The sequence below is a fragment of the Bos indicus genome, chromosome 29 (genome assembly GCF_029378745.1).
Source record: "Bos indicus isolate NIAB-ARS_2022 breed Sahiwal x Tharparkar chromosome 29, NIAB-ARS_B.indTharparkar_mat_pri_1.0, whole genome shotgun sequence".
NCBI lineage: Eukaryota > Metazoa > Chordata > Mammalia > Artiodactyla > Bovidae > Bos > Bos indicus.
The window spans coordinates 37,364,921-37,390,057 of record NC_091788.1 but is presented as its reverse complement, the minus strand read 5'-3'; the positions used below and the strand labels follow the sequence as shown (position 1 = coordinate 37,390,057).

Genomic DNA, 25,137 nt, shown 5'->3' with positions numbered 1-25,137 from the left:
GCCCTGGGGACAGGCACTTACTACAAGCCATGAAGAAAATTGAAGGCCGTATTCTGCCCACAGTGATACACAACCCCCGCTTCCCTCCTCCATCACCCCATCAAACCACCGTCACCTCCTCCTCACACCACTCCAACCTCTCCCTATTCCCTCCTCCTCCCCTCCCTGTCTCTCCCCTAGCTCACAATCCATAAACCTCATCTACAAACTGCTCTGGACATTCCTCTCAGACACAAATTCCAAAGACAGCCAAACAAGAAGAAAAATGGTGGAAGAACAGTGTATTGATTTGGGATCACCAGCTGATATCCTTTGGCCCCTGCCTGATTTGGGAAGGATCCCAAATAAATGCTCATGGGTTGGGCCTCATGGGGACAGAAAGGCTGCTGGGGCTATGCCCATCATACAGCTATCCCTGGCAATGAGGACAGCTCCAAGGCATCCCAGTGCCATCTGTTGTTGAACCAAACGACCTGCCTTGACCAGCAAAGTGGACAGACCTGGTTTTTATTTTCCCTCTCTGGAGGAAAAAGGAAAAGGAATTCTGGCCATGGTGATATCTAGACTCTGCAAACATCAGGCCTGGGTCTATCTATGCATGGAAGTAACTCCTCAGGCTTCCCTTCACCACACACACCTCTGGAGATACACCATAATAAAGTATTAACAACTGGCTCTGCTCTTCTGACTGATACAGGGCAACTTTCTTGTAAAGATTTTTGTGCTCTGTTGGTGCCAAATCATTAGTGACTCTGCCTGTAAGGCGAGCTGAGGCGGCTTTCTCTGGAGAGGCTCCATCAATCCGTGCCCCTGGTGGGCAGCAGCTGTCCGAGGCTGGGTTGCAGGGGCAGGGGGTGACGCTTCACTCACCCGGGCCCAGCAGGGAACTTGGCCTGGCTCTCGGACACAGGTGCACCCTGCTGGGAGGTGCCTGACAGCACCATGGGGAGGGAGAGGTGATGGGGGTTGTGTCGCTCCTTCCCTGGAAGCCCAAGGGGCATCTGCTCCAGGCTCTTAGGAGGGACAAGGGATGGCAGAGGCGCAGCTTCAGAGAGAGAGAACAGCATTGGGCCTGAAATATTCTGCAGTCCTTGGGGGAAAGGGCTGGAAAGGAATGTTCAGGACAGTCGTGTCCCGTTCTCTTCCCTTTCAAGTCTTCCATGTTGCTGGAAGCACTTCAGAAGGTGAAAATGGAAGGAACAGGAAGTCCATGGATGGGTGTGGGGAAGGGAAGGGAGGCAGAGTTAGGGGCAGGGGAGAGGACAAGGCTGAGCAGCAGGAGGAAGAAGAGGACACGGGAGAGAGAAAGCCAAGGCAAAGGGGAGTCAGGAGGCAGAAAATAAAGAATGGGGTGTTCTGAGGGGTGAGAGCTTAAAAACACAGATAAATTAAGGAGGTCAACTATACCACAACATAAAACAAAGATTACAAACTTCCCTAGTGGTCTAGTGGCTAAGACTGCCCACTCCCAGGGTAGGATGCCCAGGCTCAATCCCTGGTTGGGGAACTGGATCCCACATGCTATAACTAAAGATCCAAAGTACAACTAAGACCCAGTACAGCCAAATAAATAAATATTTTTTTAGAAATAAAAAATTAAATTTTAAAAAAGGATGAATGAAGAAGAGAGGGACTGCGTTCCTTCTTTTTGAAGACTGAGTAATGTTCCCCTCTGTGTACATTTCACATTTTCTTTATCCACCTGTCTGTCAATGGACACTGAGTGCCATTTGCAACAACTTGGGTGAACCTAGAGGACAGTGAAATGAGCCAGACTGCTGCTGCTGCTGTTGTTGAGTCGCTCAGTTGAGTCCACCTCTTTTCAACCCTGTGGACTGTAGTCCACTAGGCTCCTCTGTCCATGGAATTCTCCAGGCAAGAATACTGGTGAGCTGCCTTGCCCTACTCCAGGAGGATTCTTCCAACCCAAGGATTGAACCCGAGTCTCCTGTTTGGCAGGCAGATTTCTTACACTGAGCTGCCTGGGAAGTCCATAGTCAGACAGCAAAGGGGAAATACTGCACAATGTCCCTTATATGAGGAATCTCAAATAGTCACAGAAGCAGAAAGTAGAACAGTGAAGTAGGAGGGGGAAGTGGGAAGCTGCTGTTCAGTAGGTATAAAGTTTCAGCTGTGCTCTCCCTCAGTGGTGTCTGACTCTTTGCCACCCCCTGGACTGTAGCATGCCAGGATCCTCTGTCCATGGGATTTCCCAGGCAAGAATATTGGAATGGGTTGCCATGCCCTCCTCCAGGGAAAGTTTTAGTTATGCAAGATGAATTAGTTCTAGAGATCTGCTGTACCATGTAGGGCTTATGGTCAACAAAACTGTATTGTACACTTAAAACTTTGTTAAGAGAGTAGGTGTCACATTAACCTGTCACTAGGCACACAACCATCAAACAGAGGGACACAATGACAGTGTGTCCCGGACAGTGTTCGGAGGTGATGGTATGTCAGTTACTCTGAAAACAGGGTGATGGTATCACAGGTGCACGTTTGTGCCCAAACTCCTGAAACTGCATTCATTAAACATATGCAGTTTACCGTATATCAACTATGCTTCAATCAAGCTGTTAAAGAGAAGAAGAAAGGGACTATAATTAGGGAAGGCGGGCTGGGTTTTGGAGAGAAAGGTTAAAAGCTGTCAGCTCTTCCAAAAACTCAGACACATTCCCGGATGAAAATTTTCCGTATTCAAGAACTTTGCCCCACTTTTTCAGTCTCAGTTGCCAGAGAGTTTAAAAGTCAAACATGTTGCTGTTCAGTCGCTCTGCTGCTGCTGCTGCTAAGTCGCTTCAGTCGTGTCCGACTCTGTGCGACCCCATAGATGGCAGCCCACCAAGCTCCCCCATCCCTGGGTTTCTCCAGGCAAGAACACTGGAGTAGGTTGCCATTTCCTTCTCCAATGCATGAAAGTGAAAAGTGAAAGTGAAGTCTCTCAGTCGTGTCCAATTCTTTGGAACCCCACGGACTGTAGCCCACCAGACTTCCCTATTCTTCACTGTCTCCTAGAGTTTGCTCAGATTCATGTCAATTGAATCAGTGACGCTATCTAACCATCTTATCCTCTTTCATCCCCTTCTCCTCCTGCCCTCAATCTTTCCCAGCATCGGGGTCTTTTCCAATAAGTCAGCTCTTTGCATCAGGTGGTCAAAGTACTGGAGCTTTAGCTTCAGCACTTCCAATGAATATTCAGGGTTGATTTCCTTCAGGATGGGCTGGTTTGAGCTCCTTGCTGTCCAAGGGACTCTCAAGAGTTTAAAAGTTAAACTTACTGCCCAAGTTTTGTGATCTCTTCAGATTAGGTGAGTGAAAATACCTCCATCTGTTTCTCTGAAAAAGTCCTGGTAGTTCGATGCTCAGACTGTTGCTAACCACAAGGCTCCCCAGCTTCAGCCAGCATTAGCCCTTCAGGAAGTGGGGAACCTCAAAACTTGGATAAAGACCCAGGAGGAAACATTCTCCAGACCCTTCTTGTCTCTGGAAGGGAAAAACGTGTGTTCCACAGCAGTCAGATACAGCTTGGTAGGGAGCAGGCTCCATAGATGAGGATGCCCTGGGACAGGCAGGTCCCGAAGGGGCAGCCATCCAGACACAGTGACCAGAGCAACCAGTTGACCAGTTAGGGGTTTTGCAATTGTCTTATTGCTTTGATTTATTTTTATTTACCTGATAGTTTAGTTGGTACCATGAGAACAGGTAGGGATTTCCTAATATCCCAAAGGCTATGCATTAAGAAGTCGGTTGCTCTCTTCTACCTACGGCCCCCTCCCCTTCCCCCATCAGGCAAATGCTGACAGCAGATCCCCTGAAAGGAGACTGTGGGGTTCTCTAACAGGCTTGACAAGGGACCCTGGCCCATCCCAGAGATAGAGTTCGAAAGGCTCCTCTGCGGGAGTGACACTTGAGCTGAGAGATGAAGGACAAGCAGGGGTTTGTGGTGAAAGAAGGAACTGCATGTGCAAAGGCCCTGTGGTCAGTGTGGTCACAGCACAGGGCAAGCAGGAGGGTGGCCTGTCCCGAGAGAGTGAGGTGGGGGTGGGCAGGAGCAGTGGGCAGAGGTGGCAGGGCTCCCCAAGCCATCTTAGGGCTGTGACCTTTATCCATACATGCATGCATGCTAAGTTGCTTCAGTTGTATCTGACTCTTTGCGACCTATGGACTGTAGCATGCCAGGCTCCTCGGTCCATGGGGTTTTCCAGGCAAGAATACTGGAGTGGATAGCCATTTCCTTCTTTAAGAGATCTTCTCAACCCAGGGATCAAACCCGCATCTCCTGCCGCTCCTGCATTGCAGGCGGGTTCTTTACAGCCAAGCCTCCAGAGAAGCCTGACCTTTATCCACAGATTTAAGCCCTAGAGTTTGGAGTGTATATGTGACAGATCCAGTTAATGTTTTGAAAACATAATCACTGTTGCTCCTGTGCAGAAAAAAGCAAGGAGCCAGCACGGAGGAGGGCAGAGATGGTACAGGAAGAGATTATACAGTTAGGAGACTGCACAGGAAGCCTCGGCAGCCCTGCCCCTCGCCTGTTCAGCATCCCCTTTGCGTTCAGCCTCGGCCGTGGTGGACACTCCCAGGCAGTCTCCGCCTCACACTCACAACCCTAGCCTGAGGTTCACCTTTTCCTGCAGTGACCTCAATGATGAGGAAGCTATTGGGGCACCTGTAGGAATGACTCAAACTACAGGAGAGCTTGTGCTTCCAGGAGCAGTCCTCAGCCAGTGGAGAACAGGAGACGATGGATAAACGCTCCTCCTGGGCCGTCAGGCTCTACTCTCCACAGAAGTGACCCCACTTATACACTTGTATATGAACATTCCTTCTCTCCCCGTCTGCCTGTCCCTCCCTTCTGATTCCTGGGACTACTCCTAAATAAGTGATCCTCACAGAAGACCATGTAGGCTCTGCTTTATCTGTGTATTCCAGGTAAGAAGGAGGCACCTGCAGGTGTGTAGGTAAGGCAGGATGGAGCTTGGACTAAAGTGGCAGCTGTGGGAATGGACAGATTGAAGAGCTATTCGGATGGTGAAATTAAGTGTCTGATGCAGCCACGTTCTCCAGCACCACTGTCTCTTCCATTCCCTTGACATTTGGTGCGGCCCATCCAGGCTCACAGCTTGTGGTGAGTCTAGGTGGAGAACGTGTTTTATAGCTGTGCAAATGGCCACGATGTATGGAGGCAGAACTCAATAGCCATTGCAAGATGAAGGTTACAGGAGATGAAGATGGCATTTCCAGCAGTCCTTAATTTAGTTCAGTTCAGTTGCTCAATCGTTTCCGACTCTTTGCGACCCCATGGACTGCAGCACGCCAGGCTTCCCTGTCCATGACCAACTCCCCGAGCTTGCTCAAACTCATGTCCATTGAGTTGGTGATGCCATCCAACCATCTCATCCTCTGTCGTCCCTTTCTCCTCCTGCCATTTATCTTTCCCAGTGTCAGGATCTTTTCCATTGAGTCAGTTCTTCACATCAGGTGGCCAAAGTATTGGGGTGTCAGCTTCAGCATCAGTCCTTCCAATGAATACTCAGGACTGATTTCCTTTAGGACTGACTGGTTTGATTGTCCTTAATTGGTTGAGTTTAAAATGGGGTCTTTGGGGCTTCCCTGGTGGCTCCAGTGGTAAAGAATCTGCCTGCCAATGCAAAAGACACTGGTTTGATCCCTGGTCTGGGAAGATCCCACATGCCTCACACAACCAAGCCTGTGCACCACAACTACTGAGCCTGTGCTCTAGAGCTCAGGAAGTGCAACTACTGAGGCCCTGTGCTACGACTACTGAGGCCCATGCGCCCTAGAGCTTGCGCTCTGCAAGAGAAGCCTGCACACCACAACGAGAGCATAGTCCCCGTTGGCCACAACTAGAGAAAAGCCCAAGCAGCAAGGAAGACTCAGCGCAGCCCAAAATAAATAAACAAATAAACAAAACTATAAAATGGGGCCTTTGGCAGGCATTGCTGGCATGAGCATCTTCTTCAGACAAGATGCACGGCCTCTGTAGCAGACAGAGAAGCAACAGGAGGACATGGAGGAGGGGTGATGGCTGCTCACCCAATGACAAAGAAATGGAGACTCTCAGAGAGAGAGGTCGTCCTCCCAGGGCCCCGAGCAGTGCCTGATAGAACCAGTACGCACATTGCGGTCCAAATGGCTCCAAAGGCTGGCTTTTAACAGCGACCTCCTTTTCAACTTCCCTCTGCTCCAAAGCAGGGGAGGAGCCCCGCCAGAGCCCAGCCACAGCTATCTCTATTTATGCTAGCTCATTGGACCAGCTGATTGTCAGATTCTGTTACTCGGTAAAAGAGGCTCAAAATTTTTTTTTTCCCATAAAGGGCTTATTTTAAATATCTTAAGGATAGAATAGATTTACATCATAATTATAAAAATTACTTACAGAATTATCAGGTTTATATTGTTTATACTTCCAAATGTAGAGAACAGGGAATTGTCTACACGTTGAATTGTGTACGTGTGAAGGCATTTCAGTTGTCTGACTCTTTGCAACCCTGTGGACTGGAACCTGCCAGGCTCCTCTGTCCATGGGATTCTCCAGGCAAGAATACTGGAATGGGTTGTCATGCCCTCCTCCAGGGGATCTTCCCAACCCAGGGATTGAAGCCAGGTCTCCCGCATTGCAGGTGGATTCTTTCCTGTCTGAGCCACCAGAGAAGCCCAAGAATACTGGAGTGGGTAGTCTATCCCTTCTCCAGGGGATCTTCCTGACCCAGGAATCGAACCAGGGTCTCCTGCATTGCAGGCAGTTTCTTTACCAGCTGAGCTGCTCTTTTGCGACCCCATGGACTGTAGCCCACCAGGCTCCTCCATCCATGGGATTCTCCAGGCAAGAATACTGGAGTGGGTTGCCATCTCCTTCTCCAGGGGATCTTCCTGACCCAGGGATCTAGCCCAGGTCTCCTGCATTGCAGGCAGATGATTTAACCTCTGAGCCACCAGGGAAGCCCAAGCTGAGCTGCTATGGCGTTTCAAAAAAGGAGAATTCCAACGTGGGAGGTGCAAAGCGATGATTTGCTGCCTAACAAACTGCTCTAACACTCAGTGTTTCACAAGACACCTACCTGTTGTCTCACGCAAGCTGTGAGGGGGTCCGGGCAGTTCTTCTGTCTGGGGTTGGCTCAGCAGTGCCGGGGTGTCCAGGGGAGCCTGGCTCACCTGTCTGGGATGGCTGAGATGGAGAGGATGTCTTGTCCTCCAGTTGTGGTCCAGCCTCACTCTCCTGGTGGAAAAAAGTTTCGGATCAGCTAGATAGAGGAAAAGCCCTGATGCACACATGCTTTCCCAGCCCCTCCATGTGTCGTGTTTGCTCATATTCCATCGGCCAAAACAAGCCCGTGATTCAAGGGGTGGAGAGACCAGCTCCCCTCTGCTGGGCATCAGCACGTTGCAATGAGACATGCTTAGCAGGACTGGACAAGAGTGTAGTTTGTTTTGTTTTCCATCAGTCAGGATCAGACGAAGCTTCACAGAAAGGATGGGCTTCAAGAAGTGGCTGGGGCTGGGCATTTCAGCCAATCTCTCACAGGTGTCAAAAACCCACAGAGGTGAGAGAGAGGAAGGTCTGAAAGGACCTGCCAGTGGTCCATCTGGGCTAGGGAGAGCGTCGGGAAAGAAAGCTGGAGCCGAATCAGGGAGGGAAGGAGTGATGTCTTTCAGAGGTGGGATGGCAGCCAATGGCTGAACTAAGAGGTTGATCTCCACTTGCAGGGCAATGCCCCTCTCAGAAAGCATGTTCCTTCACACGCTGGGCAGCCGTGGTGGCACATTTCTCTTGCTCCTGTAACCTGAAGGGCAAGCAAAGGACCTGGGGTAGCCGATCTACAGGCTGCCAAAGCTAAGGTGGCTGGAAAAGGTGAGCTGAGGAGTGAGGCATGAGTAGCAGAGGTGAGATGAAGCGTCCATTGAAGTTAAGTCAAAGCTGGGGAACCCAGAGCGGGGTCCCAATTGGCTATGTGGGAGCTGAGAGCAACGAAACCAGCTGGAGAGACAGGAAACAGCATTTCATGAAGGTAAAAATTAACCCAATGAGGGAAGACCAGTCCCTGCAGCAGCCTCAGGTCTCAGTAACATTCCCCGGTGAACTTCTCACCCATGTTTTTGTGTGTTTACAAGTAACTCTCTTTCTCTGCAGGGGTTGAATGCATCTGTCCCACATCACGTGATGGGCTGTCCTCTCCTTAAGTCCCCGGTTAGAACATCAGTTGGAATGAAATTTTGAAAAGAGGCACAGCGACCGGGAATAGGAGAATCTGTTGGTCAGACTGCAAAGCAGGGTGAATGTTCATGACCACAGTTGTTTTATTTTTAAAATATAATTTTTGTTTATTTCTTTCTTTATTTTTGGCAGTGCTGGGTCTTCATTGCTGCATGGGCTTTTCTCTAGTTGTGGAGCAGGAGCTACTCTCTAGTCGTGGTGTGCGGGCTTCTTATTGCAGTGGCTTCTCCTGTTGCAGAGTACAGGCTCTAGAGCACGTGGGCTTCAGGAGTTGCAGCTCCCCAACTCTAGACCACAGGCTCAGTAGTTATGGCTCACGGGCTTAGCTGCTCTGTGGCATGTGGGATCAACCTGGTCCAGAGATCGAACCTGTCTCCTGCATTGGCCCGCAGATTCTTTACCTCTGAGGCACCAGGGGAACCCAGGACTCGGATTGTTTTTTAAAAGGAGCTGCTCTTTTACTACCTCCCCTAGCAACTGCTGCTGCTGCTGCTAAGTCACTTAAGTCGTGTCCTACTCTGTGCGACCCCATACATGGTAGCCCACCAGGCTCTGCTGTCCCTGGGATTCTCCAGGCAAGAACACTGGAGTGGGTTGCCATTTCCTTCTCCAATGCATGAAAGTGAAAAGTGAAAGTGAAGTCGCTCAGTCGTGTCCAACCCTCAGCGACTCCATGGACTGCAGCCTTCCAGGCTCCTTTGTCCATGGGATTTTCCAGGCAAGAGTACTGGAGTGGGTTGCCATTGCCTTCTCCCCTAGCAACTAGACATACCATAAAGTGAAAACGGAAGCCATCATATTTTCAGAAAATTTCTGGGATTAGGTAAAGTCTTAAAAGCTTCAAGAATGTTAGTTTGTAGTCTATTATTTCTTTCAGAAAATGAGTCAGTTCTCACTCTAGGTGCCAAAGAAGCCAGAAGCCATAGCTCACTCTGCCTTATTCCTTCTGGAATTTACCCAGTACATCTCAGCAGTGGCACAGGAAACATATTTCCCTGGAAACCAGAAGTCACACAATAGGTCTCCTCCTCACAGCCCCATGGGGTACAAAAATCCCCCTTCTATTTGAAATCCAATTATTCTGCTTTTATGTCGCCTCCTCTGCTGTAAATGAGGGCCAGCCCCTCTGCCCGAGCACAGAATGACACGGACACAACGTGGTGTGTCAGCCACTCATGATCCTCTTTTGTGAGATCAACCTTTATAACATGTAGTCAGTCCACTGCCAGACTGTTAACCTTGGCTTGTTGGAAACAGACACATCAACCATGAGACATCATTTGTCAGATACCGACCCGGCCTCTTAGGGACACAAGTTGGTCCTTACAGAGAGAGCTACTAGGAACGGGAGCCTGAGTTGCAGCTCGGGCTGTATAGGCACCTGCCCAGGCGATCATAAATACTGCTCCTTGTGAAAAAACACCACACTGAGTCCCACCATAAAGTGTGTGACGTTTGTGGGTTAGCATCGGGGCCCATGAATCTTCTTCCAGGAGAATTCAGAGTGCTCGAGTCCAGCCAAATGTTACCGTCAAAGCCTTTTCTAGTCTATTTGTGGCTACAGAACTGTCTTCTCTTTTGAGAACCCAGAATGCTGACAGCAAGAGTCAGCTCCCACTTCAAAGGCAGAGTTCAAAGCAGATGCTTCTTTGGATTCGAATGCCAGCGGGAGGAGGAGTCAGTGTCACAGGCTGGCCTTCATGCACATTCCACCCCGTCCCTGTCTTACCTTCACTGGAAGCTCAGAAACCACCGCTGTCCCCCGACTGGTCTCCTTACACACCAAGGGGACTCTGAGGTCCTCAGACCAGACAAATCTGGAGAGTGTCCCTGGTGCCACGGCTCTGCTCCCTCTCAAGCTATGTCTTGGTTTGGGCCATGACTTTCTTCCCCCGGTATATCAGGCACTCAGCTACAGATGAGAGGCAACTCAGTGAAGCTTCCTGATGCCAGCACTGCTAAAAAAGCACGTCTCCATGGCAACCACAGCGTTACCTCACCCAACAGCATTCAGATGTGACCGACCACAGAGCAATTATTTTTTTCGATGTAGAGGAAGCATTAGCTCTGTCTACAGAGTGAACTCCGGGAGTTGGTGATGGACAGGGCGGCCTGGCGCGCTGCGATTCATGGGGTCGCAAAGAGTCGGATACAACTGAGCGACTGAACTGAACTGAACAGAGCCAAGAGAGTTTTGCCTTTTTTTTTTCTTTTTGGTTTGTTTTTGATGTTATATCCTTCTCTTCAGAGTTTTTGGCATAACATCATATGTTTGGGGAGCATTTTGTATATAGACAGTATTCTCCCTCGTGCCTCAGCACACAGAGATAGCTTTGCTATGAAAATTAAGACGGCTTCTTCTAGGGAGTCATGCCATTATTCATCTCTGCTATAGTCACTGCCTATTGCCAAAGGGTTGTTTTTATGTTCTGAATCCAGAATTTCTCTTTCCTCACAGCCGCAGCAGGGTCTGGCCCACTTGGCACTTGATTCGGTTTGTTCATGGGAAACCCAGGTGCTTGGGGTGGGCGTGGGAATAACTGCAGTCACAGTGACCTTTCACCTACTGCCCAGACTGGACTGGTTAACTCAGGGCACCCACCTGCTCTGCACTTCTCCACTCCATCGACCTGCTGGGGATCAGCAGCATTGGGAATGACATCTTCTGTCTCTCCGGGCTCCCCTAAGAGCTAACTTAATTGTCAGAAAACAATGGAGAAAAAAGATGTCCCTACATCCCCTTACATCACTAGTTCTCAACATGGGGGAGAGAAGGGATTCCATCCCCTGGAAACAACTGGGCAATGCCTGGGAGTGTTTTTGGCTGCAGGACTGGGAGAGAGGTGCCAGAGATATCTCGTGGGTGGAGGTGGGGAGGCGCAGCTAAACATCCTGCAATGCACAGGACCGCCCTCCCGCCAACAGTAAATGATCCAACCCAAAACGTCACTAGTGCTGCAGCTGAGAAACCCTGAAATCCAGGGTGGCCTCAGAAAGGTGTGGCCTCAGGGCAGCTCGGGTCTCTAATATTATTAATGGAAGGACAAGCAAGTTACTTATACTTAGTGAGTAAACACAGTTATTTACTAACTGTGTGAACACCTGCCTCCAAATGTATTCACCAGGAAACCCCAGTGCACAGAAGGACTTCTTGTGACTGCAGAGTGTGCAGGGTGTGGGTTCTTCCCAGAAAGCGATTTCTTCTCTGAATTCTGATCTGTCTGTGCTGTCTAGCACTGCTTCTGTATTTGTTAAAATTCCTTTCTGCACAATTCATGTGAGCATAAGTCCTTTCTTTAAGTTCTAACCAATTAGACTTAGAAAAAAGTAGCTTGTTTACTTAAGAGCCATAATCTTACCTCCAATCTCTCTCACTCTGGAAGTTTTAGGACAGGTGGAAACAGGGCAACACATGAAGTGATCTTCAGAAGCCATCTCATGGCCATGTCTAAAATCTACTGTTTTTGTTTAATTGGCACTTCTTTGCTATCACTAGCTTTCTAGTTATATGTCTTAGATTATTACCTAAGGTGTGATGTGTTTGCTGAATTATATGGCTTGCATTTTTATGTGTTCCTTAAAAATAAGAGGGCTTCCCTGGTGACTCAGTGGTAAAGAATCTGCCTGCCAATGTAGGAGACCTGGGTTCTATCCCTAAGTAGGGAAGATCCTGTGAAGAAGGAAGTGGCAGCCCACTCCAGTATTCTTGCCTTGAAGAAGCCCATGGACAGAGAGAGGAGCCTGATGTGCTACACGGTCTATGGGGTCACAAAAGAGTCTGACGTGACTTACCAACTAAACAACAGCAACAAAAATGGGAATAGTAGGAAGCATGAGAGGAGTTTAGTCCCTGGAGTCCACCAGCATGTAAGCCAGCAACAGAGGTGGAACTGGACAAGTTTTCATAGTCAGTCGCTCCTGGCTTTCTCACCAGGACCACTTTTGTTCCATAGCATGAGTGGCTAAGTCATCTCAAGGCAAACTCAGGTCAAGATGACAAACGTCCAGGCCCTCTGAATGTCTTACCCGTTTGTTCACTGCCATGGGGAGGATGGTGTCAGGCCAAGGGAAAAAGCTTGCTCTGTGGGCTCTCAAGGCAGAGTGGACTGGGTTGAAATGGTGGTCCCCTGGGAAGCACCACGGATTGGAGAGAATGTTGTAGAATGTTCCACAGTGCTTCCGCTCCAGCTACTCAGACCTGTCATATTTAAGAAAACATTCAAGGTATTCAAGTCGAGAAGGCATTTTAGAAGCGGATGTAGATATATTCACAAGGTAGGCAGACACATAGCAGACAGTCATCTCAAGAAGCTACAGCAGCAAGCCCCACGTCACCATGGAAATATTTTTAAACGATCCTCTTAGTGGACTTTGAATTCATGCTCAGCTGATCTCTGGGGCTGAGAGCTTACTGCGTGGTTGCAGCACAGCAAGGCCTGCAATCTCCACCAGCGCTGGGACACAGCACGGCTGCCCCTGAGAGGGGAGCAGGCTTCCCAGGGAGCATCGCCCACTGATGTCTGGGGCAGAGTCTGGGCCTGACTGGCCCACCCTCTCTGGGGGCACCATGCGCTCTTACTTCCCAAGATAGGAATTGATCGGCTTATTTCATAACTTGAGCAGAATTTGTTTCTTGCTTCCAACTGCGAGCCAGCCAGCAGGGTTGGTCTCTACACCCCTCACCCCCATGGCCACTTCCTGTAGCAGGAATTTCCTGGCTTCTGTCGTTTGGGGATGGGGAAGAGGGATAGAGGGGACAGCCCCTTGGGGTTTAACCCAGCGTCCGGTTTAAGGTCTTCACCACTCACGTGCCTCACTCCTCACCTGGACTGCCGTCCCTCCCTAGAGGACGCTCCACTGCCTGGTCTGGAGGAACAGAGCCCTTTGTAACCGAGGAAGAACTTCTTGCCTTTGCCTTGCAGGGCTGTCAGCAGCTTTGCTGCACACGGCCCTGGAGGAGCTGAGCTGGCCCTAGCTTAAGGAAAACCGGCAAATCCATGCAGATGTTTCTGTGCGAGCTGTTACAGGCAGGGCTCAGGGATTCCGCCCTGCCTGGTATCACATAGCACGGGGGTGGGTTGGTGGGAGGGGTGGGTGGGGGTGGGGAGACCCACTCTGAGGGGCAGGAAGTATATTACATGAAATCAAAATGTAAGTGTGTTCTTTTTGGATTAGGCCATGTTTTCCTCTTCTATTTTTCTTTACATAACCTCGTCACTCAGCTTCTTTATTTTTCCCTCCACCCTCCTTGGCTCCCACGCCCACTCCTGTCTGCAGGATAAACTGGAACCACGCGGCAGGCGCTCTGAGTGGCATGGTTTCCAGCTCTTCTCCAGTCTCATCCAGTTCTCACTAAGGCTTTACTGACCTCGTTTTCTTATCCGATGCAGAAATCCTACTCCACCTAGTTTTTCAGTTCGCAGGAGACCTCTGATTTACAACCAAGAGGCCAGGGAGTGGGGTGGTGGTCCACAGCTCAGCCCAACCCACTCCCCAGTGGTCTGCAGTGCCTCTCGCTGCCCACTCTTCTCAGCTGCCCTCTTTGCCTACCAGAACATGCTCCGCAGACAAGCATCTGATATGCTTTAAGAGGGTGAAACAGACTTCCCACACCTCATATTTCTTTAACTGCGTACAAGGCATTTCACTTCATAATTTGAGATGAAAGGGTTCATGCGAGTCCCCCTGGGAGAGCAATGGGAACTGAATTCACGGGGAGGCACAATTGATCTCGTCTCAGCTCAAAACACAGGTTTCTTTGTGTGTGTGTGTTTGCAGGCGTTTAGCTTTGGGCTTCTGGTTAAGGGGCGTCTCTCGTGGCTCACATGGTAAAGAATCTGCCTGCAATGTAGGGAGATCCAGGTTCGATCCCTGGGCCAGGAAGATCTCCTGGAGAATACTATCCACTCCAGTATTCTTGCCTGGAGAATCTCATGGACAGAGGAGCCTGGAGGGCTACAGTCCATGGGGTCCCAAAGAGTGGGACATGACTGAGTCACTGACACTTTCACTTTTTTCTAGTTAAGAGGGTTGAGGGCAGAGGGACAACAGAAGAGCAGAGAAGCACTGGGCTCCTGAAAAGGAAAGGCGACGGGAAACAGGCTTGTCCTCTTCCCAGCTTTCATTAAGCCTCCCATGCTAACTCTCCCCATCCACAGTCTTCCGCCGGCCCACCTCCTGCATCAGCCAGACCTGAACTGATGGCCAGCGTGGGCTCTTCCACTCTGCCTCACATCCATCCTCTAGCCAGTCTTCACGTTCCCACAAAGTGCTTTCCCCAGAATTTGAGAAAAGAGCCTGTGTCCCAGAAGACAGCAGTTCTGCTTCCTCATGACCCCCAAATTTTGAAAGGAACCGAGAAGTCTATAAGGAAAATATGGCAAAGGGGGGAAGAGCCCTGGGGTGTAGGAAGTGAAGAACCCACTGAAAACTCAAATTAGCTAAATTGTGCTAAATAAGCTTACATAGTGATGTGACACATCTTTGAGGCAGTCCTGGCCTGTCGGCACACGGATTCCTCCTCATGCCCCATCTGCTTGTCTCCCAGGGGCGGATCCTCTGGGCTGTTTCTCAAACTCCTGGAGAAGTGGGGTTCCCCTGGATTCATCCATGAGGGCACTAGCCGGAGACAGGTGGGCAGGGAGAGTGGAAAGTGGAGAATCTCTCCCCCTTCTCTGTCTTATATAATTTGTATGTCAGTACGTCTTATTTTTTTTAGTTTTACTTATTTGTGTATTTTTGGCTATGCTGGGTCTTCACTGGTGCTCAGGCTTTTCTCTAGTTGCAGCGAGCAGGGGCTGCTCTCTGGTTGTGGTGTGCGGACTTCTCATTGCAGTGGCTTCTCTTGTCATGCAGCACGTGCTCTGGGAGCTAGGGCTTTGGTAGTTGCAGCTCCTGGGTCCTAGAGCACAGGCTCAGCAGCTGTGGTGTATTGGCTTACTTGCTCCGGGGCTTGTGGGATCTTCTTGGACCGGGGATTGAAACCTGTGTCTTCAGCATGGGCAGGCAGATTCTTTACCACTGAGCCACCAGGGGAGCCCAGATTTCTTATTGTTGGCACAAAATCAAAACACAACAAACAAATCTATCCAACAGGGAACTCGGGCTTTTATGACCCAAATCTAAGAGGGGCAGAGCATCATTCAGAAAGCCCCGTCTCTGTCTGCACAACTTTTCCAAACGCTGATGGCAGAAGAGGCCATGCCCAGCTGTTTCCCACTTGTCTCCCTTCTTTGGGGGTTTTGGGCAGGCAGGTGACTGAAAGTCCCAGAACTAGATGGAGCAAAATCAACCTTCAAGCCTGCCTCCTACCAGGGCCACTCTGGGCTGCTTTGGTTCCAGTTTAGACACCGTGCTTGAGCTGCTGCCTCCTGCTTCAGCAAATCTAACATATGGTTCCTCTGCTTCTTCCTGTGATGCTGCTAGAATATTGTAGAACAGTCACAGTATTTTAAGATGTGTCCTGCCTGTATGATTCCTTCAGCTAGTTTGTACTCATCAATCTGCCTCATAACAAAGGGGTCATTGTATCACTCCATAAAGAAAAAAGCGGTGCTTTCCAAATTTGCTGCCCTGTTAAATACCATTCAGAAACAAAACAACCCATTTCACCTGGGAATTGTTCAAGGAGCAGACTGTAACTAGGGAGTCAGATTGGGGAGAATGTACAATGTCACTTCAGCTCCCCAATTGCCTCTTCCAGCCCTTGATTTTTTTCTGAAAACAATGGAGTGCACCGGAGAAGGCAATGGCACCCCACTCCAGTACTGTTGCCGGGAAAATCCCATGGATGGAGGAGCCTGGTAGGCTGCAGTCCATGGGGTCGCTAAGAGTCAGACACGACTGAGTGACTTCACTTTCACTTTCCACTCTCATGCATTGGGGAAGGAAATGGCAACCCATTCCAGTGTTCTTGCCTGGAGAATCCCATGGACGGAGAAGCCTGGTGGGCTGCAGTCCATGGGGTCGCACAGAGTCGGACACTGAAGCGACTTAGCAGCAGCAGCAGCAGCAGCATGGAGTGCACAGTGAGAGAAGAAGAAAGCTAGGACAACGGGTTGACTCAGAGGCCAAGGGTCTTTTAGAAAGGGATGCCCTCCTTAATAAATAAGATTATTCCTAAAATAGCTTTTCCCTCCGGTGGCCTCTCTCTCCTGCCTGTTACTACCAAGGTCTTAAACAGCGCTGCCACCCTGAGAAGCTCTCACAGCACCCATCCCTCCGCTCACTCTGCACACTGACCCCCTCCACCTCCTAGAATTGCTCTGTCAAAAGTCACCTACTTTTTGGGAATTAAATTCAGGGACATCTCCACCTTCATCCCCCAGATGCAGCTGCAGGAACGGATCACATTGTGCGTCTCCACTGTCCTCTCTCCATCCTGGCACTCTCTTCCTCCAACCCGGGCTGAGTGCTCTCAGAAATGTTCGCAAATGTGTCTCCTCCTTCCCTATCCCCGTTGGCCCTGTGGGGATCGAGCCTTCAGGTTATTGGAGCAAATGTCCACATTAGCCCTTTACCAGCTCCTGGTTAGAGTTTTGCTGCATTTGCACCACTTGGGACATCTGTGCCAGACCAGAAGTCATACACTGAAACCAGGATGGCATTGCTGCCCGGCTCAGAAATCTTCCACTTTCTTTGTTCACAGAACACAATAAAAATGACCGATTCTGGACCCCAAGTCTTCCTCAGCCTACACTGCAGACCTGTCCCCTCATACGCCTCATTCCTGGCTGGCTCACCATAGCCCAAGAGGGCTCACTTCCCCACCTCCACCTGCTCACTCACACTCTCCTGGTCTCTTCTCTGCTTTCAAGTCCTAGCAGGAATCCAGCCTCTGGCGTGACATTTATCCTGAATCCCTGCAACTGAATGCAATTGCTTCTTTTAAAAAAGAGAGAGAGAGAGAAAATATCCTCCTTAAAATGAGTATTATATGTTTAAATTTTAAATGTAAAATATTTTTTAAAAAGAAGGTACAGCTAAAGTTCCACTTGACTACCTGCCCAATCTCGGTCCCCTCCTGATGCATTTATTATTATATACACACCTGAGGATGTGTATATAATACACATTATATACAGTACAGTTCTGGTGCAGTCACCAGATGGGGGCTCAGGACCTGCTTCTCCTACTGCTGGTCGCCGCTTCTACCCCTGGTACCATTTGGTTAGAGACCACTCCTCAGAATGTCGGGAGCTCTGGTTTCTCACTTTACTTTGCTCCTATCAAATGTCTCTTAGAAATTCCTAATAATTTCCAGTTGACGGAAGCCATTTCTTTAATCTGCTGTCCTGTTAGGAATTTTTGTAGTTGGTGATATGTCACTTTTTGTGTCAGTTTTAGGACAGGAGGGAAAGGGAGCCACAGGGGCTCCCATCTTGATGGTCTGCCCACCTGCTGTTTTAGTTCAGGTTTTTCCTCAAAATATTTGCTTCTCACAGTCCCCTTCACCTGGGGAATCTCTGGGTCTTCTGTGATACCTAGCTGGAGTGCCCGGCAGGAGCTCAATAAGTATACAAGGTTTCAATAAATGTAGGAATGTTTTTGTTTTTTTTCCTCACCGGCATGACTCAATGCTATCAGTGTGCTGCTAGGAAGCTCTGATGGCTGTCAGGGACGCATGTTAACACAATGCATTCTTAGAAGGTATTCCCTGGGAAGCCCCTTTTAAAAAACAGTTTATAAACTAAAGTATAAAGGATCTAAAACTGTGAAAACAGTCAAATCCAATTAACAGGGAGAAAATAAACCACTTTTAAGGGAATGAATTTGAGAGAATATATCAGTAATAAAGTGTTTTAATTATGGGCTTCCCTGGTGGCTGGGGTGGTAAAGAACCTGCCTGCAATTTGGGAGACCCAGGTTTGACCCCTGTGTTGGGATGATCCCCTGGAGAAGGGAATAGCTCCCCATTCCAGTATTCTTGCCTGGGGAACTCCAGGACAGAGGAGGCTGGTGGGCTACAGTCCATGGGGTCACAAAGAGTTGGAGGTGACTAACACTTCACATTCTAATTATATTTAGGAAAAAAATACATTTATGCAATCAGTGTGTTTAATGGCTTAAGGTAAAAGTAAAGAGAAGGTATAGAAAAGTTATAGGGTTTAAGTGTTATTATGCAAATATTTAATAGCATGTGAATTGAGAAATCAGGAACTGCTTGTCACTCACTGAGCCCCTGGTGGAAGTTGCAGCAGGATGGACCCGGCTCGTCATTCTCATGCGTTCACAGCTGATGCTCTCCCCTTAGCCAGCTCCTCTTAATTCTGATATCAAGTTGGTTTCAATGTTTATGAGAAAGGCCAAAATAAATATCCCTTGTAGGCAAGATTTCTGGAAATTAAGGGGAAAAAAAGAGAAGGCTCCATATCTTCCTTTCCTTAAAGCAATGCCCATCTCACAAGCCTTTACCACCTTCTTCCCAGTTCTCCTTCCAGAAGGATCTTGATATGTGTTTTAAGCATGTTTCACATCCCTAAGCCAGCACCTCACTGATCAGGCCTCAGTCTGACTTGCAAGTAACCTCCAACCATCACAAAGGCAGCAGGCTCTGGAGGAAACCAAAGCTCCCGTGTGAGTCACTGAGCAGCCTCAAGCAACTTTTGTGACAGATGTACCAGAAGCCGTCAAGAAATCTCATCTCCCTTGGCGCTTTCTGGAGTTTAAGGTGTTGAGTCAAAATGTGCTGATTTACACACTGGGCATTGGAAGCATGTAAAGTAGAAGCGCTACATAGGGTGTCAGCCCAGGACCCAGCTGGCTCGCGGCAGCTTTCTGACCGTAGACAAGGCAGCTACCCCCGGCCTCAGGTCCTCCATCTACAGAATGACAGGCTGAATTCATGAAATCAGAGCAGTATAAACAAGGCTCTGGCCAAATGCCTCACAGGCATTGTAACCGTTCATCGGCAGCACAATCCTGCATGGTGTGTATATTATCTCCATTTTACAGAGCATTTCTTTTGGGTTTTTAAAAATATTTTTTAAAATGTTATCAAGGGACTTCCCTGGTGGTCCAGTGATTAAGATTCCACACTTTCAATGCAGAGGGCATGGGTTTGATCCCTGGTCAGGGAACTAGATCCCACATGCTGCACAACATGGCCCCCCCCCCAAAAAAAACAATTATTGAAATCTAGTTGACTACCGAGCATTTCTAACATCTCCACTCATTCTAATATTTTTAGACTCTATGTAATTAAGTTTGATATCCATTTGGTTCTTATTTTTCTGCAAAGTGACTTGCATTTATTTTTTAAAGGGTTTATTATAGGCACTTCTAAAATGAAGAAAAGTAATTACCCAATGGACTCAGGAAATGAGATTGCTAATTTGGATGCTAAAAATGGTTTCTGATTACACTGATGAGCTGTCTATTCTTCCTGAATTAACCAGTAATTCATTTCTTTTTTTTTTCTCCAGCTCAAGAGACTTGATTCATCTGCACCCTCCACGGACTATGCGTTTCAGATGTATCATTATGCTGACTTCAGCAAATACATCCAGTAGACATGTACAGACATGAGAGCTGGACCATAAAGAAGGTTGAGCACTGAAGAATTGATGCCTTTGAATTGTGGTGCTGGAGAAGACTCTTGAGAGTCCCTTGGACAGCAAGGAGATCAAACCAGTCAATCCTAGAGGGAATCACCTGAACATTCATTAAAAAGACTGATGCTGAAGCTGAAGCTCTAATACTTTGGCCATCTGATGCAAAGAGCTGACTCATGTGAAAAGACCCTGATGCTGGGAAAGATTGAAGGCAAAAAGAGAATGGGACAGCAGAGGAGGAGATAGTTAGATAGCATCACCAACTCAATGGACATGAATCTGAGCAAACTCTGAGAGACAGTGAAGGATAGGGGAGCCTGGTGTGCTGCAGTCCATGGGTCACAAAGAGTTGGATACAATAATTGCAAATACACTTTGGGATCATTTCAGACAGCGGAGTGGGGCAGCAAAGAGGTCCAAGCAAGAGGTTACAGGACTGGGCTTCTCCCAATCTGTGGCTTCCCACTCGGCACAGGCCTTTATGTTGGCCTCTCCCACAATTGTGAAAAGCTGTCTCATGTCTGAGTCAAGTGACTGACTGGGGTCTTTAATTGGCGGTTGGGCCAATTAAATGGCTGGACCACTTATCTTCTGGCATTTTCAGCAGATGCAAAGTAGGAAAGAAGCTGTCAGGTCTGAATTAAATGAGAAAAGCCCTGGAGATGAGGCCAATATTGCTCAACTTTTAAAAGACACTTATTTTGAAGCACCTGCAATTTGGAATAATTTGAAGGACTTCAGTTTCAGGCTCTTCTCCAGCGCAAGTCCAGCAGGAATCCTGTGGACTATGAGGCCACTTGGGAGGTGACAGAGATGCTAAAAATTTATTCTTGGGAAATTCATAGCCAGAAAAACCTTCCAGGCATCTCTGGCTGGGATTCTTCCTAAATTCCAGGGAGGTCCATGACCATCTGGCTTCTGAGATGAAGAACTCACAACTGTGTCTAAAGGACACCAGGACAGTAAAGAAAACTTAAGAGGTCTGGTCAGCAAACCCATTTGTTTAACCTTTTTGACGCCAATCAGTACTTCGTTTTCCCAGAGTAGCCCTGGTCTGGGGCGGGGGATCAACTTCCAGCCCAGTTCTGCCACTTACTAACAGTGAGATTTGGAGACGGCTAACCCCCATCTCTCTGGCTTCAATTTCTAGACCCATAAAACCAGTGCTGGACAGGTTGAAATTCTTTCAGCCGTAGCAAAACTGACTCTATAAAATATACCGTTTGTTTTGTTGTCATGGAGACAGACTGGAGCTCAGTTAACCCCATCAGCTCCCCCCGCAGGACTTACTTGAGGTGGGTCCTATCTTAGGAAGCTCAGGGCAGGAAATCTGTGTGGGACAGGAGCCCACAGCCTGCAGACGTCAGGGCAGCTTCACCTAGGGGTGGTTTGTCCTCCGAGCATACACTCTTCTAAAAGGAGAGAAGTGGATTCAGTAAATGTGGGTGAGAGATGAGTGCCCATGTTCTAAACATTGAATGGACTGACGGCTCAGGGGTCAAGCTGGCCAACAAGAGCTGGTTTGAAATCAGGATTCTGATAAAGGGGTACATAAACATTTTTCCAGGGGGCTATCCAGGCATTCGGAGAAGGCATTGGAACCCCACTTTCACACATTGGAGAAGGAAATGGCAACCCACTCCAGTGTTCTTGCCTGGAGAATCCCAGGAACGGGGGAGCCTGGTGGGCTGCTGTCTATGGGGTCGCACAGAGTCGGACAAGACTGAAGCGACTTAGCAGCAGCAGCAGCATTCAGGCATTGACAGTCTTGAGGAAATTAAATTTCAGATGCTGGAGTTAATTTCTATTTTTCCTGCCTGAGGATATATAGTTCAAATTTCTCAACTTTTCTTTTCTTCTGACGGTGTTGGGTCTCCCTTGCTCCGCAAGGGCTTTTCTCTAGTTGCCGGGAGCTGGGGACACTCTCTAGGTGCAGTGTGCAGGCTTCTCACTCCTGTGGCTTCTCTTATTACAGAGCACATGGGCTCTAGGGCTCTTTTTTGACCATAGTCATCAGTGGCTCAGACAGCAAAGAATCTCCCTGCAATGCAGGAGACCAGGGTTAGATTCCTGGGTCAAGAAAATTCCCTGAAGAAGGAAATGGCAACCCACTCCAATATTCTTGCCTGGAGAATCCCAAGGACAGAGGAGCCTGGGGGGCTCCAGTCCATGGGGTCCCAAAGAGTTGGACACAACTAACACACACACAATCTTTCTCCCATTTTGAAAAACAAAAACAAAAAAGGCTGCATGTCCCTCATCCATCCTGAAGCTCATGAGGGTGAAAACCTTGTGGGCACCACACACAGAGATGGTTCTAGAACACACCTCTCCTCTGATAGGGACAGAGGGAAATGCCCTTAGAAAACACTGGAGCTGGAGGCCCTGACTTCACCCAGGTGACAAGGCTCAATGAAGGCTATTTATGCCCCTGTAAGAATAGGGATTCAAAAGCAAGATGATCATCATAGGGGCACAGGGAAACTTATTTGAGTTCAAAAGTGAAGTCAGGGGACTTCCCCAGCCGTCCAGGGGTTAAGACTCTGAACTCCCAATACAGGGGGCCCAGGTTCCATCCCTCATCAGGCAACTAAGATTCTGTATGCTGCAACTAAGACCCGGGACAGCCAAATAAATAAATATTTTTAAAATTCTTAAAAATAATGTGTCCTTATCTTAATGTGGAAGACAGTTTAAAAAAAAAAAACACTAAAAAAAAGAAGTCAGAGTTGTTCTGATAATAGTCAGATGTGTCTAATTGGTCTGAGGAGGCTCTTCCTCTAGGCTGGGTGCTGGATACCGGCCACAAGGAGCTACATCTGGGAACAAAAATTTACACAAACATATATTAAAGCACTGGATAAAATGATAGCCTCCACTGTAAAATACCATATTTGCAAAGGTGTGTTTAAATGAATAATCATGACAAACACAGAGAAGAGCCATGAGAGACCCTTGGGGACTGTCAGATGGTGTCAGCTCCCAGCCTCTCAGCCCCACCGCCACTCCTTCCCTCACCTCCGCCAGCGTCCAGGCCTGTCCCAGCTGTGTCCTCATCTGGTCATACCTGAAGGTGCTACCTCCACGTGGAGTCCGTTGGTAAAGCCTGTGGCCCGGGGCTGAGGCTTCCAGGAACGACCCACATGTGTCCAAATGGGGGGAGGGAGGGGGTCATTGAGCTTGGCCTGTGCCTCACCCAGGGGGCGACTCTGACATGCTTTCAGGTTAAACTTCCCCAAAAGTTGTAAGCCTGTTTCTTCTAAGATTTTCTGGGCTTCAAGCCAAAAGAGAGTCAGCAGGAATCTAAAAATGGAGGCTGAAAACTCCTAACAATTGGGATAATCGGGAATCCCATATTAAGCAGATCAATATGCTTAATGCTTTTCCTTTTTTTAAAAGAATTATTTGATGTGGAACGTTTATAAAAACCTTCATTGAATGTGTTACAATATTTTTGTGTTTTATGGTTGTTTTTTTTTGTTTTGTTTTGTTTTGGCTGTAAGGCGAATCTTAGCTCACACACCAGGGATCGAACTGGCACTTTGCACTAGAAGGCGAAGTCTTAACCACTGGACCTCTAGGGAAGTCTTTCGTGTTGCTTTTATTTTCATTTATTTTTTATTTTGTTAATCAATTTTCTTTCACACAGATGGCTCCTGGTTTAAATATCTTCATCCAAGTCACCTAGTTAGTGATTTGGTTACTCCTTAGAAGCCAGGTCTTCTCCTGGGAAATTACCAAGTGTCAGAGCCCCTGGGGATGGGTCGTATGAAAGAGACACATACTCTTATGCTATTAAAATCTAAGAGGTGAAATGCTGCTCTCAGGCCTGCTGCAGGGCCTTTGCACATGTGACTCCTCCGTCTGGAATGGCCTCCTCCACCCCAATCTTCTCCTGGTTAATTCCATCTTATCTGGAAGAATCCACAGGACAGGTCAGGCCCCTATTACTTGCTCTGCTAGCAGCCTTGCTTTTTCCTAGCACCGAGCAGTGGGTACACGCAAAGTCTCTCAGTCATGTCCAGCTCTTTGCAACACTATGGACTTCAGTCCTCCAGGCTCCTCTGTCCATGGGATTCTCCAGGCAAGAATACTAGACTGGGTTGCCCTGCCCTCCTCCCAGGGGATCTTCCTGATGCAGGAATCGAACTGGTGTCTCTTATGTCACCTGCATTGGCAGGTGGTTTTTTTTACCAATAGCACCAAGTAGAAACATAATTCAATAAGTAACTGGATGTTTATTACCAGGATCTCTCTTTGAAATGTAAATTCCAGGAAGACAGAGAACACTGTATCTCAAGTGTGTGATACCACCATGCACATAATAGGTACTCAGGAAGTCTTTACAGCATAAATGCAACTTATTTCCTCTCACCTCACCTTTTCCAATAGTTTCAAAACTCTATTCTCCCTTTCAGGCCAAGGTTAAAGCCTGTTGACAACGATCCAATATGTAAATTCATCACTCATTCTTCTCTGTTCCCACAGCATGCTATACATAAGACATAATAGTATCTGACTGAACCATAGGAAATTTCGTGGTTTTTAATAGAGCAGAGTAAGTGGTTGAATGTCCGCAGTTTTCATGCAATTCCCTCTAACAGTTCACGCTTTCATCTCTCTTGCTAATACGTGAGTTCCTTGAAAACAAGACCAGCATTTGTTCATCTCCAGTATCTCACATTTCTAGCAAAGGGCCTAGTACACAACAGATGCTTAATCAATGTTGTTTATAAGAATGCCTGAGTGGCTGACAAATCTCTCCTCAGGCTCCATGTGGATTTCCAAGACCTTTACCCAACAGACTCTTCCAAATTTGGGGCACTCCCTGATGACAAAATGCCTTTATGGACTAATTTTATTTTTTTACTGTTTCCAATTGGACACCTTCCTTCAGAGTCAAGGAATTCAGTCCCAGCCTACAGAAACCACAAGCCATGGAAAGCTGAGGTTATTGCTTGTTGAGAGAAATAACATCAAGATGGATGAGGTCAGTCTAATGGCTCAGGTTATGCCTGCCAAGGGGATTGTGAAGTTCTGTGAAACACCCCACCTTCCTCCACACACCCAGACAGCCAGACCCCTCTAGCGTCCATCTGCCCCCTCCCTGGACAGCTTATCATAGAGAAGCTGGAATAACCACACAATTCGTTTCGCACTGCTTGATTGGTCTTGCCCACCTACCTGTGGTGACGAGTGAGGCCTCCACACCTGTCACTGGCATGCCTCACCACAAGCAGCTGTAAACCACAGCAGAAATGGCAGGTGTCCCTCAACTAGCCCCACTGCTTTAGCTCTTCAAGAACTTAGAGCTAGTTCTCTGGCAGCTAAACCTGCCCTAAGGCACTT

At 48.2% G+C, this 25,137-nt stretch overlaps 1 long non-coding RNA gene across 2 annotated transcripts in view; it reads right to left on the bottom strand.

Annotated features, from left to right (window-relative positions):
• LOC109554226 (uncharacterized) overlaps positions 1-25,137 on the bottom strand; it is a 108,396-nt gene that overhangs the window by 38,111 nt on the left and 45,148 nt on the right. For both annotated transcript variants that reach the window (XR_011564911.1, XR_011564912.1), the window contains exons 2-6: positions 21,079-21,200; positions 18,410-18,571; positions 16,519-16,700; positions 12,263-12,434; positions 7,083-7,240 (exon numbers count right to left, since the gene is read on the bottom strand). This is a non-coding gene — a long non-coding RNA (uncharacterized lncRNA). The remainder of the gene's footprint in view (positions 1-7,082; positions 7,241-12,262; positions 12,435-16,518; positions 16,701-18,409; positions 18,572-21,078; positions 21,201-25,137) is intronic.